The 18,640-nt window shown below is 39.9% G+C and overlaps 2 long non-coding RNA genes across 4 annotated transcripts; both read left to right on the top strand.

The window, feature by feature from the left end:
• Positions 1 to 6,551: 6,551 nt before the first annotated feature.
• On the top strand, positions 6,552 to 7,554 carry LOC127946855 (uncharacterized). 2 transcript variants are annotated; one of them, XR_008151182.1, is made up of 3 exons: positions 6,552 to 6,690; positions 6,977 to 7,028; positions 7,458 to 7,554. It is a non-coding gene; the product is annotated as an uncharacterized LOC127946855 (long non-coding RNA). The 2 variants fall into 2 exon arrangements; XR_008151183.1 differs by lacking the exon at positions 7,458 to 7,554 and adding an exon at positions 7,172 to 7,261.
• A 201-nt stretch (positions 7,555 to 7,755) lies between these two features.
• LOC127946863 (uncharacterized) lies at positions 7,756 to 9,129 on the top strand. 2 transcript variants are annotated; one of them, XR_008151190.1, is made up of 3 exons: positions 7,756 to 8,265; positions 8,552 to 8,603; positions 9,033 to 9,129. It is a non-coding gene; the product is annotated as an uncharacterized LOC127946863 (long non-coding RNA). The 2 variants fall into 2 exon arrangements; XR_008151191.1 differs by lacking the exon at positions 9,033 to 9,129 and adding an exon at positions 8,747 to 8,836.
• The last annotated feature ends 9,511 nt before the right edge of the window (positions 9,130 to 18,640 follow it).

The raw sequence follows: 18,640 nt of genomic DNA, 5'->3' as shown, positions 1-18,640 counted from the left end.
AACACTTGGGTCCTGGCCTTGTTGCCCTGTATGTTATCTTTTGATTTTGCTGTTGTTTTGGTGCATCGCCGCGCTCTCCATCACTGTCTGTCAGCCACAAAGGTGAGGGATGGTCCGCAGGCTTTGGTGCATCGCCGCGCTCTCCATCACTGTCCGTCAGCCACACAGGTGAGGGATGATCCGCAGACTTTAGTGCATCGCCGCGCTCTCCATCACTGTCCGTCGGCCCCACAGGTGAGGGATGGTCCGCAGGCTTTGGTGCATCGCCGCGCTCTCCATCGCTGTCCGTCGGCCACACAGGTGAGGGATGGTCCGCAGGCTTTGGTGCATCGCCGCGCTCTCCATCGCTGTCCGTCGGCCACACAGGTGAGGGATGGTCCGCAGGCTTTGGTGCATCGCCGCGCTCTCCATCACTGTCCGTCAGCCACACAGGTGAGGGATGATCCGCAGACTTTAGTGCATCGCCGCGCTCTCCATCACTGTCCGTCGGCCCCACAGGTGAGGGATGGTCCGCAGGCTTTGGTGCATCGCCGCGCTCTCCATCGCTGTCCGTCAGCCACACAGGTGAGGGATGGTCCGCAGGCTTTGGTGCATCGCCGCGCTCTCCATCACTGTCCGTCAGCCACACAGGTGAGGGATGATCCGCAGACTTTAGTGCATCGCCGCGCTCTCCATCACTGTCCGTCGGCCCCACAGGTGAGGGATGGTCCGCAGGCTTTGGTGCATCGCCGCGCTCTCCATCGCTGTCCGTCGGCCCCACAGGTGAGGGATGGTCCGCAGGCTTTGGTGCATCGCCGCGCTCTCCATCGCTGTCCGTCGGCCCCACAGGTGAAGGATGGTACGCAGGCTTTGGTGCATCGCCGCGCTCTCCATCACTGTCCGTCAGCCCCACAGGTGAGGGATGGTCCGCAGGCTTTGGTGCATCGCCACGCTCTCCATCGCTGTCCGTCGGCCCCACAGGTGAGGGATGGTCCGCAGGCTTTGGTGCATCGCCGCGCTCTCCATCGCTGTCCGTCGGCCCCACAAGTGAGGGATGGTCCGCAGGCTTTGGTGCATCGCCGCGCTCTCCATCGCTGTCTGTCGGCCCCACAAGTGAGGGATGGTCCGCAGGCTTTGGTGCATCGCCGCGCTCTCCATCGCTGTCCGTCAGCCACACAGGTGAGGGATGATCCGCAGACTTTAGTGCATCGCCGCGCTCTCCATCACTGTCCGTCGGCCCCACAAGTGAGGGATGGTCCGCAGGCTTTGGTGCATCGCCGCGCTCTCCATCGCTGTCCGTCGGCCCCACAAGTGAGGGATGGTCCGCAGGCTTTGGTGCATCGCCGCGCTCTCCATCGCTGTCCGTCGGCCCCACAGGTGAGGGATGGTCCGCAGGCTTTGGTGCATCGCCGCGCTCTCCATCACTGTCCGTCAGCCACAAAGGTGAGGAATGATCCGCAGGCTTTGGTGCATCGCCGCGCTCTCCATCACTGTCCGTCGGCCCCACAAGTGAGGGATGGTCCGCAGGCTTTGGTGCATCGCCACGCTCTCCATCGCTGTCCGTCGGCCCCACAGGTGAGGGATGGTCCGCAGGCTTTGGTGCATCGCCGCGCTCTCCATCGCTGTCCGTCAGCCCAACAGGTGAGGGATGGTCCGCAGGCTTTGGTGCATCGCCACGCTCTCCATCACTGTCCGTCGGCCCCACAGGTGAAGGATGGTCCTCAGGCTTTGGTGCATCGCCACGCTCTCCATCACTGTCCGTCGGCCCAACAGGTGAGGGATGGTCCGCAGGCTTTGGTGCATCGCCACGCTCTCCATCACTGTCCGTCGGCCCCACAGGTGAAGGATGATCCGCAGGCTTTGGTGCATCGCCACGCTCTCCATCGCTGTCCGTCGGCCCCACAGGTGAAGGATGGTCCTCAGGCTTTGGTGCATCGCCACGCTCTCCATCACTGTCCGTCGGCCCCAAAGGTGAGGGATGGTCCGCAGGCTTTGGTGCATCGCCGCGCTCTCCATCGCTGTCGGTCAGCCCCACAGGTGAGATATGGTCCTCAGACTTTACATCACTGCCTTTATCATCATAGCTTTTTGATTTCGTAACATGTGTTCTGAGTCCTCTTCTATTTTGATGCCAAACAACATGAAGCCATCTACGGTTTTGATTAGTATTCACTCCGAAAACAGCTATAGACAGTTCTGACCATACCTCTGAACTCCAATCCGTTTTTTTCATCCTTATATTGACACTATCAAACTTGTCAATAAGTCGTGCAAGTCCTCCAGATTTCGTCCATAACTTGTGTTTTTTTTTCACTCTACCCATTTTTAACATAAAACACTTTCTAAAATCAAATCATCCACATGGCACGTGCAGAATGAATGTAAGCGTCCTATAGTGATGTAACGAAACTTAAACACCGGGGAATCCTGGGATGTAAAATTATTTATTTTATTAAATATCTTCCTGCATAAAAATATTACAATCTAAATGTATAAATAACTTTTTATCAACTCTATTTAAAAAATAAATGTTTAAAATAAATATATGTGCGTAATATTCCGTTTAGGCGCGGTTCCAAATAAGCCCAGTTGGTGTCACCAACTCAATTAGAAATGCATTTTATAACATACATTATTGTTGCTGTAATGTAAACGTTATTCATAAATATTACAGACTTGAAATTACAATTTTTAATTCCAAGAACGTTTTTAAAGATGAAAATATAATTTACTGTAAAATAAAGTAAAATCTGTGTAACTGCTATTTGTACAACTCATATATCTTTCTCGATATTAAGTATCTTGCAGTGTCTCTATTAATGTTTTACATAATAAAAACAACAGCATGTTGTCAATTAGTTTTTTTGTTCAAAGTTATTTATTTATTTTTCATATAGATATAACATTTTTAGCAAACGTAACTGTGCTTGTAAAAAAATATTAACACAATACTGTAATAAATGACAAATGAACATAAATAGTTAAAGTAAAATAAAATAATATACAAACTGAAGATAAAGTTCCTGTAAAAACACAGTTTTTTTAATCATTCCAGTGATTGTGATTGAGTGGCAGTTTCTCTCTGCAGATGATGAGGTTTTAGGATGTGTCAGCATATGAAATGCACAAGTAAGTCTCCTTCCATTTACAATCATTAATGAAAGCCAAAAGTAGTATGTGCACTTCACAAAAAGGAAAAAGTTATATAAAGTCTTGGGCAGCTGTGACTGGGCATGTGCACGCATAATCCCAAGTAACAACACCAAAAATAATAATCTAACAGTATAGTATCATAATATGAACTAGATGGAAAGTCAAGTGCAAAGCAATTGTGTTTATTTTATTGTGATAGGCAGAACTAGACTTAATATAAACAGTCACTGGAAGCTCACTTAGCTGAAGTCAACAACTCATAATTCATTATCTCCTCCATAATAATGTATATTAAACATAAAAGTCCAAGCAGGTAAACCCATTTTAACAGGTATGTGCAGCACATAAAGATCAGGATTCAAGAGGTAAGGAAGGAGCAACACAGGAGCGAATGAGCTGAATTTCCTTATAAGCAGTGTAGCTAAGTAATTTTCTGGTGGTGCTACTTAGAAGTCTGGTGATTCAGATGTATGTGGCTGGTATGGCATGTGGTTCTGTGACATATAAATTCAATATATATTGTAGTGAACGGAAAAAGGTATGGTCCCCCACAAAGCAGCCTGAACATCTTCAGCACCATGGAGAGCATCATCAGAGGAAGCAACACGGGCTGTGCCACACAGTAAGAGGGTTCAGGGCAGAGGACAGCTCCAACACAGGTGTTCTCCTTTTTCAGTCCAACGGGGTTCCTCAGCTGCAGGCTGTTGGAGACAATCAACAAGCACCATAAAAGGGAACATAGAGGCATCAGTTCTGCCTCAGCTTGGGATATGAGCAGATGCTGGATCACCCTAAACCAAGATACAGGACGAGTCTTAGGGACAGATGCTCAGTGGGGTTGTGCCTAGCCTGAACACTTTAAACTAACCCTCCATCTCTTCTGTCTTCTGTCCAGAAGGATTGATCTGCCACCCAAGAACTAACCAGGAGGAGGAAAGGCTTAATTTACAGTTTTTCCTCAGCCCCTCTCCCTCACCTTACTGAAAAAATAAAGATAATCTTGCCAAATCTTGTGTTCAAGGGCTTACAATATTAATTACCTACTTAATAAAGAAGCGAAGTATACTCAGCTCATCAGAGCTACTCACACTGAGCAAAATGTAATAAAAAAAAATCAAAATAAGACCGAAAAAATTTATTTAAAAAACATTTACCATCTCAAAGTTAAACCTGTATTTAAAATTACGGATGAAATAATTTACCTGCAGGGAATGTGTTTAGACCCTGTATAGTTGGATTGCCATCTCCAGAAAAGCAGTAATTATGTTATTTGACAGTTAAAGATTTGAGGTAAAAAAAAAAAAAAGGTCCAGGAAGAAATGTTTCACGGGATGGATAGGTTCTAAATAGAAACTTTACTACTCCCAGCTCTGTTTGGATTAAATCCCATTTACTTTTATAGCTCTTTTCACAATAAATATGATTTCAAAACAGCTTAACAGCAAATGCATTAGCAGATTTTAAATAATTGTGTACTGGGCTGTGCTTCCACATTCTGTGGTAAACTTGCTTTAAATCTTTACCAGAAAAAAAAAGGGACTATTTGGAGGGACTAAGTTCTGGAAAATACAGCCTTAAATGGATTATTATTATTATTTAATGTTATTATTACTGTTATTAAAATAATTGTGTGTGTGTGTGTGTGTGTGTCATGAATTTACCACCAGAGGTCATAATCCCAGACACAGACTCTCACACTACACACTATACCCTGGACTTTCCAATAATGACATCATGCACCTGAGACCAATTATACAAACAGAGCTACAATCAATCAGACATGCATTATAAGCATTGGTCTCCCTCTTTCAAAATGATGAGTATTGTTTTTCATATAGCACTCTCCTAGTGTTTGCTGATTTACTGAGCCATCTTGTGTTTGTTTAATCTCCAGTATTGTTCTGTCTTTATAATTCACCAAGTGATAGCTGCTTTACAGAGTTTTCCCTGTCTTACAGAGCCCTTTCTAGTTTTCCTTAAATTTATATATTTACCATAGTAAAAAGCTATAGTAATAAATAGTATATAAATGACATAATATATATTTTTTCACTCTTTGGACATGGACCCCAGGGCTGAACATTGTTTTTAGGCTTTTGAGGGGGGTGCATATATATGCAAAACTCAAATTATTCTTATTAGTTCCTAAAGTCATTCAGATTCAGATAAGAGCAGTGAGTGATTTTCTTAATTTATAGTTGGAATGATGTTATCAATGAAAAAAAAAAGTATCTGGTAAGTTTATTTTTTAAGAGAAAGTTGTTACAAAAAGAAGGTTCATTTTGGACATGCAATTCCCTTTTCTACCAGTAGGGGTAAAATTCAATGTTGTGAAAAATGTCCACTCTCTCCCTCTACTGATTGACACTGGTTTCATGTATCGGTCTCTCTGCTGTAGAAAGTTATTACAAAAAGAAGGTTAATTTTGGACATGCAGTTCCCTAATCAGCCACTTGGGGTAAAATGAAAGATTGTGAAAAAATGTCCACTCTGTCTCTCTACTGATTGACACTGGTTTCATGTCTCTGTCTCCCTGCTGTAGAAAGTTATTACAAAAAGGAGGCTAATTTTGGACATGCAATTCCCTTTTTTAACAGTAGGGGTAAAAAGAAAGGTTGTGAAAAATGTCCACTCTCTCTCTCTACTGATTGACACTGGTTTCATGTCTCTGTCTCCCTGCTGTAGAAAGTTATTACAAATAGAAGGTTAATTTTGGACATGCAATTCCCTTTTCTACCAGTAGGGGTAAAATTAAAGGTTGTGAAAAATGTCCACTCTCTACTGATTGACAGTGGTTTCATGTATCTGTCTCACTGCTGTAGAAAGTTATTACAAAAAGAAGGTTAATTTTGGACATACAATTCCCTAATCAGCCACTAGGGGTAAAATTAAAGGTTGTGAAAAATGTCCACTCTCTCCCTCTATTGATTGACACTGGTTTCATGTCTATGTCTCCCTGCTGTAGAAAGTTATTACTAAAAGAATGTCAATTTTGGACATGCAATTCCCTTTTCTACCAGTAGGGGTAAAAAGAAAGGTTGTGAAAAATGTCGACTCTCCCCCTCTATTGATTAACAGTGGTTTCATGTCTCTGTCTCCCTGCTGTAGAAAGTTATTACAAAAAGAATTATAATTTTGGACATGCAGTTCCCTAATCAGCCACTTGGAGTAAAATGAAAGGTTGTGAAAAATGTCCACTCTCTCCCGCTATTGATTGACACTGGTTTCATGTCTATGTCTCCCTGCTGTAGAAAGTTATTACAAAAAGAATGTCAATTTTGGACATGCAATTCCCTTTTCTACCAGTAGGGGTAAAAAGAAAGGTTGTGAAAAATGTCCACTGTCCCCTTCTATTGATTGCCAGTGGTTTCATGTCTCTGTCTCCCTGCTGTAGAAAGTTATTACCAAAAGAAGGTTAATTTTGGACGTGCAATTCCCTTTTCTACCAGTAGGGGTAAAAAGAAAGGTTGTGAAAAAAGTCCACTTTCCCCCTCTACTGATTGACACTGGTTTCATGTCTCTGTCTCACTGCTGTAAAAAAGTTATTACAAAAAGAAGGTTAATTTTGGACATGCAGTTCCCTAATCAGCAACTTGGGGTAAAATGAAAGGTTGTGAAAAATGTCCACTCTCTCCCTCTATTGATTGACACTGGTTTCATGTCTCTGTCTCCCTGCTGTAGAAAGTTATTACAAAAAGAAAGTTAATTTTGGACATTCAATTCCCTTTTTTACCAGTAAGGGTAAAAAGAAAGGTTGTGAAAAATGTCCACTCTCCTCCTCTCTTGATTGACAGTGGTTTCATGTCTCTGTCTCCCTGCTGAAGAAAGTTATTACAAAAAGAAGGATAATTTTGGACATGCAGTTCCCTAATCAGCCACTTGTGGTAAAATGAAAGGTTGTGAAAAATGTCCACTCTCTCCCGCTATTGATTGACACTGGTTTCATGTCTATGTCTCCCTGCTGTAGAAAGTTATTACAAAAAGAAGGTTCATTTTGGACATGAAATTCCCTTTTTTACCAGTAGGGGTAAAAAGAAAGGTTGTGAAAAATGTCCACTCTCCCCCTCTATTGATTGACAGTGGTTTCATGTCTCTGTCTCCCTGCTGTAGAAAGTTATTACAAAAAGAAGGTTAATTTTGGACATGCAATTCCCTAATAAGCCACTTGGGGTAAAAGGAAAGGTTGTGAAAAATGTCCACTCTCTCCCGCTATTGATTGACACTGGTTTCATGTCTATGTCTCCCTGCTGTAGAAAGTTATTACAAAAAGAAGGTTCATTTTGGACATGAAATTCCCTTTTTTACCAGTAGGGGTAAAAAGAAAGGTTGTGAAAAATGTCCACTCTCCCCCTCTATTGATTGACAGTGGTTTCATGTCTCTGTCTCCCTGCTGTAGAAAGTTATTACAAAAAGAAGGTTCATTTTGGACATGAAATTCCCTTTTTTACCAGTAGGGGTAACAAAAAAAGGTTGTGAAATATGTCCACTGTCCCCCTCTATTGATTGACAGTTGTTTCATGTCTCTGTCTCCCTGCTGTAGAAAGTTATTACAAAAAGAAGGTTCATTTTGGACATGCAATTGCCTTTTTAACCAGTAGGGGTAAAAAGAAAGCTTGTGAAAAATGTCCACTCTCCCCCTTTATTGATTGACAGTGGTTTCATGTCTCTGTCTCCCTGCTGTAGAAAGTTATTACAAAAAGAAGGTTTATTTTGGACATGCAATTCCCTTTTTTACCAGTAGGGGTAAAATGAAAGGTTGTGAAAAATGTCCACTCTCCCCCTCTATTGATTGACACTGGTTTCATGTCTCTGTCTCCCTGCTGTAGAAAGTTATTACAAAAAGAAGGTTTATTTTGGACATGCAATTCCCTTTTTTACCAGTAGGGGTAAAAAGAAAGGTTGTGAAAAATGTCCACTCTCCCCCTCTATTGATTGACACTGGTTTCATGTCTCTGTCTCCCTGCTGTAGAAAGTTATTACAAAAAGGAGGCTAATTTTGGACGTGCAATTCCCTTTTCTACCAGTAGGGGTAAAAAGAAAGGTTGTGAAAAAAGTCCACTTTCCCCCTCTACTGATTGACACTGGTTTCATGTCTCTGTCTCACTGCTGTAAAAAAGTTATTACAAAAAGAAGGTTAATTTTGGACATGCAGTTCCCTAATCAGCAACTTGGGGTAAAATGAAAGGTTGTGAAAAATGTCCACTCTCTCCCTCTATTGATTGACACTGGTTTCATGTCTCTGTCTCCCTGCTGTAGAAAGTTATTACAAAAAGAAAGTTAATTTTGGACATTCAATTCCCTTTTTTACCAGTAAGGGTAAAAAGAAAGGTTGTGAAAAATGTCCACTCTCCTCCTCTCTTGATTGACAGTGGTTTCATGTCTCTGTCTCCCTGCTGAAGAAAGTTATTACAAAAAGAAGGATAATTTTGGACATGCAGTTCCCTAATCAGCCACTTGTGGTAAAATGAAAGGTTGTGAAAAATGTCCACTCTCTCCCGCTATTGATTGACACTGGTTTCATGTCTATGTCTCCCTGCTGTAGAAAGTTATTACAAAAAGAAGGTTCATTTTGGACATGAAATTCCCTTTTTTACCAGTAGGGGTAAAAAGAAAGGTTGTGAAAAATGTCCACTCTCCCCCTCTATTGATTGACAGTGGTTTCATGTCTCTGTCTCCCTGCTGTAGAAAGTTATTACAAAAAGAAGGTTAATTTTGGACATGCAATTCCCTAATAAGCCACTTGGGGTAAAATGAAAGGTTGTGAAAAATGTCCACTCTCTCCCGCTATTGATTGACACTGGTTTCATGTCTATGTCTCCCTGCTGTAGAAAGTTATTACAAAAAGAAGGTTCATTTTGGACATGAAATTCCCTTTTTTACCAGTAGGGGTAAAAAGAAAGGTTGTGAAAAATGTCCACTCTCCCCCTCTATTGATTGACAGTGGTTTCATGTCTCTGTCTCCCTGCTGTAGAAAGTTATTACAAAAAGAAGGTTCATTTTGGACATGAAATTCCCTTTTTTACCAGTAGGGGTAACAAAAAAAGGTTGTGAAATATGTCCACTGTCCCCCTCTATTGATTGACAGTTGTTTCATGTCTCTGTCTCCCTGCTGTAGAAAGTTATTACAAAAAGAAGGTTCATTTTGGACATGCAATTGCCTTTTTAACCAGTAGGGGTAAAAAGAAAGCTTGTGAAAAATGTCCACTCTCCCCCTTTATTGATTGACAGTGGTTTCATGTCTCTGTCTCCCTGCTGTAGAAAGTTATTACAAAAAGAAGGTTTATTTTGGACATGCAATTCCCTTTTTTACCAGTAGGGGTAAAATGAAAGGTTGTGAAAAATGTCCACTCTCCCCCTCTATTGATTGACACTGGTTTCATGTCTCTGTCTCCCTGCTGTAGAAAGTTATTACAAAAAGAAGGTTTATTTTGGACATGCAATTCCCTTTTTTACCAGTAGGGGTAAAAAGAAAGGTTGTGAAAAATGTCCACTCTCCCCCTCTATTGATTGACACTGGTTTCATGTCTCTGTCTCCCTGCTGTAGAAAGTTATTACAAAAAGAAGGTTAATTTTGGACATGCAATTCCCTAATAAGCCACTTGGGGTAAAATGAAAGGTTGTGAAAAATGTCCACTCTCCCCCTCTATTGATTGACACTGGTTTCATGTCTCTGTCTCCCTGCTGTAGAAAGTTATTACAAAAAGAATGTTTATTTTGGACATGCAATTCCCTTTTTTATCCGTAGGGGTAAAATGAAAGGTTGTGAAAAATGTCCACTCTCCCCCTCTATTGATTGACACTGGTTTCATGTCTCTGTCTCCCTGCTGTAGAAAGTTATTACAAAAAGAAGGTTAATTTTGGACATGCAATTCCCTAATAAGCCACTTGGGGTAAAACGAAAGCTTGTGAAAAATGTCCACTGTCCCCCTCTATTGATTGACAGTGGTTTCATGTCTCTGTCTCCCTGCTGTAGAAAGTTATTACAAAAAGAAGGTTCATTTTGGACATGCAATTCCCTTTTCTACCAGTAAGGGTAAAATTCAGGGTTGTGAAAATTGTCCACTCTCTCCCTCTACTGATTGACACTGGTTTCATGTACCTTTCTTACTGCTGTAGAAAGTTATTACAAAAGGAAGGTTTATTTTGGACATGCAATTCCCTTTTTTACCAGTAGGGGTAAAATGAAAGGTTGTGAAAAATGTCCACTCTCCCCCTCTATTGATTGACACTGGTTTCATGTCTCTGTCTCCCTGCTGTAGAAAGTTATTACAAAAAGAAGGATAATTTTGGACATGCCGTTCCTTAATCAGCCACTTGGAGTAAAATGAAAGGTTGTGAAAAATGTCCACTCTCTCCCTCTACTGAGTGACACTAGTTTCATGTACCTGTCTCACTGCTGTAGAAAGTTATTACAAAAAGAAGGTTTATTTTGGACATCCAATTCCCTTTTTTACCAGTAGGGGTAAAAAGAAAGGTTGTGAAAAATGTCCACTCTCCCCCTCAATTGATTGACAGTGGTTTCATGTCTCTGTCTCCCTGTTGTAGAAAGTTATTACAAAAATAATGTTAATTTTGGACATGCAGTTCCCTAATCAGGCACTTGGGGTAAAATGAAAGGTTGTGAAAAATGTCCACTCTCTCCCTCTACTGATTGACACTTGTTTCATGTCTCTGTCTCCCTGCTGTAGAAAGTTATTACAAAAAGGAGGCTAATTTTGGACATGTAATTCCCTTTTCTACCAGTAGGGGTAAAAAGAAAGGTTGTGAAAAATGTGCACTGTCTCCCTCTATTGATTGACTCTGGTTTCATGTCTCTGTCTCACTGCCGTAGAAAGTTATTACAAATAGAAGGTTAATTTTGGACATGCATTTCCCTAATCAGCCACTTGGAGTAAAAAGAGAATATTGTGAAAAATACCCATTGCCCCCCTCTATTGATGGACACTGTCTTTATGTCTCTGTCTCCTTGCTGTAGAAAGTTATTACAAAAAGAATGTTAATTTTGGACATGCAATTCCCGTTTCTGCCTGTAGGGGCAAAAAAGAGGTTGTGAAAAATGTCCACTGTCCCCCACTATTGATTGACACTGGTTTCATGTCTATATGCCCTTTAACTAAAAAGCTATTACAAAAACAACGCCTACTGAGCTATAGCAAAAAACGAAGAAAGTTTGCACTTCCCCCACGGTCCCTAACTGAAGGCTCTGCTGAGAGCGTTCTCTCCCGGCTTTCTGCACATTGCGACGGCTTGCACGGGGCCGTGCTTATTATATCGAGGGAAAATATAGAAAAAGAAGGATGTGAAACATTATCAGCTTTTCCCTTTTGGAGGTCACACTGTTTAGATTTTTGTAGGGCAATTCGTTTTGGAGTTATTGGCGTTTACTGCTGAATGTGTCACGAATATCGAAAACAAAACCAACTTAACCCCGCTTAGATGAGCACCTCCCTCAGAGTTCTTCTGGAGCGCGTAACTTAACGTTACATTTGATATCGCTGACATAAGCTTAGTTCTGATGATTTTTTTCTTCTGAGGTAGCGTTACAAACTCTTCTTTCAGTTTTCTGAAGTAATGTTAGTCATTCAAGTGCCTCACTAGAACCTAGAACGCAGTGTAATGCTGCGTGAATATCTGTTTTTATATAGTCTATGGTGAATATACGGTCATAAGTAAATTGCATAAGTTTAAATCTATATATTTTAGAATAAAAGTAATAATAGCATATATCTTGTATAAATAGAGATACAATAACGATCGACACAAATGTGTTAAATTTCCTTTTATTGTGTTATAATTATGTGTTGTGTCATTTAAAAGCATTGTCTGGATGGTATAGTTTGTCTTTGGCATTTAATACAAACTTGTCAATACATTTGTCTTTCTCTGTAAAGATTTATTTATATGTATGTTTATTATTTTACAGTGTTTTTTGTATTTTTCATGTTTATGATATTTTGGAATGACTGAAGATTCAGCACAGAATTCAATAATCCTGTGGATGGACCGCAGCGAGTCCTTTTGCAGTTATCCATCAAAATGATATGCAGACATAATGCAAATGGCATTTACATTGTAGAGCTTGGACGAAGTTGTAAGTAAATTTAATTATTTATAAATGCACATTTATTGGAGTCTATATGCTTTACAATTGTAAGGCCCTGTTTAATGCATCCCTTTGTTTTTATTAAAGCACACAGGCTCTGCGCAGGAATTCATCAAGGACATGACTGCTGGGATTACGCTTGTGGATGACCAATCTGAGCACCATCAGTCTGCAGTGATATGGTCCAGGTAATAGAAGAAGAAGAAATCTGGGTGATCTGGGGTTGTAACACGTTGTGGTGTTGTGTACGGTGTTAGACTATCTGGGACTGGGACTAACAGAAATAAACTAATTCAGGTTTAAAACAACTTGAGGTTTAGTAAATGACAATTTTCTTTCTTTTTCTTTTTTGGGTGAACCCTTTACGAAAATGTAGATATTTGAATTAGAGAACAGCTTCAATTTGACATTATTTTCCCCAGTTTTATTCCGTGAATTTTCTATAATTGGTATTTAAAATGTCTTTATAAAGTGTTGAATTTATCTTCATAAAACCACCAGAAACCCTGTTTATGGACATAGCCATTCTTTATTATTTTGCTGAATACTGTTTTGAATCCTGAAAAATGTTCAGTGCTAGCATATTGGCCATTAGCAACTTTGTTTAAAGGATTATTTCACCAAAAAATTTAAATTAGGCCATGTTTTACTCATTCTCAAGGCACCCTATATGTATATGATAAATTTTCCTGGCTCTTCCAAGTTATTTAATGGCAGCAGAGAGGTGTGTTTTTTTTTCTCAGCAGTCCAAAAATAGTCAAATAAAATGCACCCATCCATCAATAAAATGTGTCTCACATGGCTCTGGGGGGTGAATAAAGGCTTCCTGTCGCAAATCGATGCGCTTTTTGTAAGAAAAATATCCATATTTAAAAAGTTGTAAACACTTTTTTTTCTCTTCCACTGACTATCATACGTGCAAGCCTAATTTTGTGATTCTACTTCGTGATTGGTGTATTGTTGTCTCTCCTCCGCTCTTCCATGTTGGTCACTAATCATCGGTGCATGCATGACCCCTATGTCCTATTTTCATGCACCCGGAATGGCTCTCACGAAAGTGAGAGAAAAGGGTTTAAATATGTTTTGAATAACATTTTAAATATGTATTTTTTTTTTACAAAAACATGGATTCGCTACAGGAGGACCTTATTCACCTCTCAGAGCCATGTGAGGTACTTTTTATTATGAATTGATGCACATTATTTGACTACTTTTGGACTGTTGAAAAAAACACCCACCTATTGCCATAAATATTTTTTTATATTATCCGACTGGATTTGTCTGAAAGAAGAAAGTCATACACACCTACGATGCCATGAGGGTGAGTAAAACATACATGGGTTAACCAACCCTTTAGGGCCATTTCATAGTCAACGCATCTGTACGCATACGTGTCCCCGAGGCTACGCATCGTTACGCTTTGGCCGCCATTATGCGTTGGTGCGTAGCCAAATGTGTGGTCTTAGTTTTTGATACGCGACGCGCCGATTCACGCAATACTATGCGTTGTCGGTGGGGGCGACATTGCAAGTATTGTACATTAATTCAAGTATATTGTGTTTACAGAAGAAGAAGGTTTGAATACAATGGCGGGCGAAGAGGAAAAATTATGCGAACTTATACGTATTCATCCACATTTATACGATTTATACAACAGAATACACTCCTCTTCAGTTGCCATTGTGATCTGAATATCACGCGACCCGACTCTACTACCCCCTGTTGCGTGAGCGGTGTATTGCATACACGCATCAACCGTGACGCTTGCGTTCACTGTTTAGACTATGAAAGGGAGTGTGTCGCTCGCGTTGCTTGCTCGCTTTCCCGCGTTGACTATGAAACGGCCCTTAAGAGTCATGCTTTACTCTGAACATGCAGTGCAACAGACTATTATTTAAAAGGAATACCTATTTAACACCAAAATATTTTCTGATCATTGTATAAATGGTGTGACAGATTAGACACTTAGAATTAGATTAAGAAAAAAAACCTGAATGTTGTATTGGTTTGTCACATTTTATGTCATTCAGAAATCATGTAGAATACCAGTGAAGAAAATAATTTCCCCCCATTTTTAGTATAGTTGGTTCTGGGGGTGTATTTTACACTTATCTTCCCATGGGATTTTAAACTCTTTGTGTTCAGCAGAACAAAGAATTTAGTACAGGCTTTTACCAGTTTAATACAGGAAGTTATTTTGAATGTTTCTAAACGAAACCGTTGAGGAGCACCATTTACTTTTGACTTTCATTTTTGGTTAAATTTTTCAAAATATCTTCCACTTGAAGGTGAATTACACTTTGCATTAATTGGTAGCTGTGCTTTTAACAAAACACACAACTTTAATAGTGTATGTACATATGTGTGTTCATTTGTTATAAATTTATTAAGTAATGTAATATTTTTTTTCTTTTCCCAGCCATCCAGTGACATTAAGGATGTTGAGAAAGAAATTGAAGAGGGCATTCTGATTGTAACTGAGGAGCAGCAATGTGATGTGCTTCCCAAGGAATAACCAACATTGGTCTCATTTGGACATCCTGTCATCACTGACATCTCCCATGTCCCCAAGGCATTTGGACTCCTAATGGGTCTGTATGCAGTGAACATCCTCTACCTCCAGCGCATTAAATACACCATTGAGGCTCTGCAAAAACTTGTGAAGATCAGCTGCTCCCACCATGTGCTCGCTACAGCGGCAGTAACTGTAGGTGTGGGGGAGTGAATGTCCAGCGCTCTCTCCACCCTCAACACCACAAATAAGGTGTCCTTGAGCAAGGCACAACTTCTCCCCGGGCGCTGCAGCATAAATGGCTGCCCACTGCTCTGGGTGTGTGTTCACGGTGTGTGTTCACTGCTGTGTGTGTGTGTGCACTGTGGATGGGTTAAATGAAGAGCACAAATGTATGTCATGTCACTTTCACTTTTCAGTGTTCATGATGTGTCCATCGGCTCCACCGCACTCTTTCTTAAAAAGTAGTGTTTTTTTTTTTATATAAGGAAAGGTTCTTTTGTGCCTTTCACTACATTCTAGTATGTACATAAAAGTTTATCATGTCGTGACTTGGAATATGCATGTTCTCATGTAAACAAATTTTGTTTACATGAGAGGTTGTTTCACCTCTCATTTTCTTAAACAGTATGTACACATTTTCAGTATGTAGCATTATGATGGGGGACGAGTTTGGAAACTTTCAAGATCCTTCTGATGTTAACACTTCTGTCTGGTCATGTTGTGCTATGAAATTTAGAATCTGACTGTTTAGATCTTTGTGCTTCTATGTGCATTCATTCCATTTATATCTTATTATACAGAAGTACAGTACACTCATTTTTTGTAACTAATTGTGATATTATATACATACATCTTGGTTTCTCATTTTGACCATGACTTGCATTATGGTGGGGGGAGTGCATGTGAACTTGTGCAGGGTTAATATGCAGAATTCAACCTTCTGATTTTCATATTGAGTTATGAAATTAAAAACAATCCCTGTGGTTTTGATCTGATGAATTGAAATGCAACTATTTGTTTCTCAATCCCATGCCAATGTTATTTATTATACATCACACTTTCAAGTGTCGGTTCAGATCTTTAGACGTGTTTGTATTTTGCATTTTTTGTTTTGTTTATCAATTATCAGTTGATGTGTTGTCAGCAAATTGCTTGTTCAATTTAAATGTGAATGAAAGTGTTGTTTCTATCATTAAATAAATTACATTAAAAAAAAGTGTTTTGTCATCTTTATTTAAACATTTAAGGCAGTGGGGTAACATTTGTTTATGATTATTGATCGAAGTAAAAAAAAATCCCTGTTGACACAACATGATTTAGTTGACTGGACTAGAAAATAATAGTCAAGTCAACTTAAAGAAATTTGTTACCTGGACTAATTCCACTCTAGTTTGAAGTTGTTTCAACAAGATTTTTTTTGTCAAGATAACAAAAAAATTTTAGGCAGCGGGGTAACAAAATATTTTTAGTTGACTCAACAAATTCTTTTTTGCAGTGTAGAGTGGGGTATACCTGAATCAAACACACACATATACACACGTTTACTCAGCTATCTAAATGGTGACATTAGATAGACTCCTATTTTTTCTATATACAGATAGTTTTAGATTTTATAAGATAATCCTGACCCACACCTTAACCCTACCGCTCACAGAAAACATTTGCATTTTTATTCATTTGGCAGACTAGGAATACAACAAGCAATTTACCATAAGATGGCAACAAAATAGTTAAAGCTAGGACAGGACGTGATAACGGATAGTAAGAGAAGAGAAAACTGAAGGCTTGGAATTTTTATTTTTTTATTTTTATTTTTTAAATGTCTGGCATTTGGCTGTCCGAATGGAGCTAGGTCATTCCACCAACAGGATGTGGTGAAAGAAAACATAGTGTGATTTTGTGCTTCTCTGCAATGGGGGATGTAGATGAGTGGGACAGAGCAGAGGCAGGAGGGTGCGGAGCCCATGGCTGTTATGTGTGCAAGCACCAATGACTTTAACATGATGTGAGCCATGACTGGAAGCCAGTGCAGAGAGATGAGAAGCGGTGTGACGTGGGCTCTCTTGGGCTCATTGAAAACAAGACATGCTGCTGCATTTGAATCATTTGAAGAGGTCTGGTTGCACATGTTGGAAGTCCAGCCCAAAGATAATTACAATAGTTCAGCCTAGAAATGACAAGGGCAAGGATGAGAAGTTGTTTTGTTTCCTCTGTAAGGAAGGGTTTGTTTTTCTTTATGTTGTGTAGTGCAAGCCAGCATGATCATGCTGTTTTTGCAATATGATCTTTAAAGGTCAGTTGATCATCAAGGATCACGATGGGATTATTGTTGAGGTGCCTATAGTTGGATGGTAAGCTTGTGCTGTACTGATGGGGTGGCTGGGAAGATAAGAAGCTCTGTCTTTACCAGGTTGAGCTGCAGGTGATGTTCTTTCATCCTTGAGGAACCCCAGTGACCAGTTGATGTGATTTGGAGACCACTTTGTCTCCTTCCTAAGACACCCTGAAGGACCCGTGAGTTAAGACTCAACCCAGTAGAGTGCAGTTCCGGTGATGCTCAGTGATGAGAGGGAGGACAGAAGGATTTGATGATTAACAGTGTCGAATGCAGCAGATAGATCTAGCAGAATGAAAACTCAAGATCTGGACTGTCAATTAGAAAAGGTGCAACCCTCACTCTTGAAGAAATCCAACTTTATTGATTGAAACACATTGTGACATTTCCTCCTTTATCTAAGCCTTCTTCAGACCAATCTTCATCAAACTAAAGATTTGGACTCAACTCTTGCACTCCATAGTGCTTCAGTGACGGACAGCAAGGTTGAATGGCCACTTTTAAATCCAGACTGGTTATTGTCCAGCTTGTTCTGTTTGAAGAAGGAAAACACTTGGTTGAACACAATGCATTCAAGTGATTGTGCTCTGAATAGGAGGAGAGATAAGGGCTTGTAGCTTTCAACAAGTGTGTCTAGTGTAGGTTTTTTAAGCAGTGGAGTTACCCAAGCCTGTTTGAATACAGTGCCTGGGAGAAGAGATTTGATGATGATGTGTGTGCATCAGAAGTGCAGAGGAAATAGCTTGTAGGAGATGTGAGGTGATTGGGTCTAGAGGACAGGTGGTAGGGTGCTGAAGAGGATAAGTTAAAAGACCTCATCTTCTGTAAGAAGAGAGGAGGAGAGAAGCTGTGTGAGTGTTTGTTGAGAGTTCCTGGGTGGGTGGAGTTGAGCAATGACTGCTGATGTATGTGGTTTTGTTTGTGAAGTGATTAGCAAAATAGTTTTGGAAGCGTGAACATTGGTGAAAAATTAAGATGGCAATAACTGAAAAAAAAAAACTTTTAATATAAAAGTTTAAAAAATAAACAAATTTATCTCAGTTTTACAAATGAGGAAGTTCCCAAAGGGAGGTTTATGGAGATTTTGTCAGATTTAGCTCACTTTTGGGTTCAAATGTGTCCCCAAAATATGGTTAAGTACACACACTCACAAACAAAAATGTATATTTTTAGACTGAAAATGAGACTGAAGGTGCTATTACATCAGAATAATATATTATAAGATATATCATGGTATATAATTTAGGCCATTGTTGTATTACTGTACTCATCTAATTTTGCAAATTGAAATAAGTATATACTGTACGTTATCTTCTTTCAATGTCCGAGGTAAAAAGATTTGACTAGTTCTTGTATTGTGACCATCTGATGTGGTACCCATAAATACTATATATGATTATGTTCTACAAAGAAAGAAATTACCTATTTAAATCCTAAGAACAGTATTGTATTAATTGATTAAGGTTTAATAATTTTTTTGATAAAGCTTAGATAGTCAAAGAAACAGTCTTTAGTTAAAACCTGTAGTTTAGTAAGAATTTTCTAAACTTCACAA

This window comes from Carassius gibelio, chromosome A3 (genome assembly GCF_023724105.1).
Source record: "Carassius gibelio isolate Cgi1373 ecotype wild population from Czech Republic chromosome A3, carGib1.2-hapl.c, whole genome shotgun sequence".
NCBI classification, from domain to species: domain Eukaryota; kingdom Metazoa; phylum Chordata; class Actinopteri; order Cypriniformes; family Cyprinidae; genus Carassius; species Carassius gibelio.
This window is presented reverse-complemented; position numbering and strand designations above follow the sequence as displayed.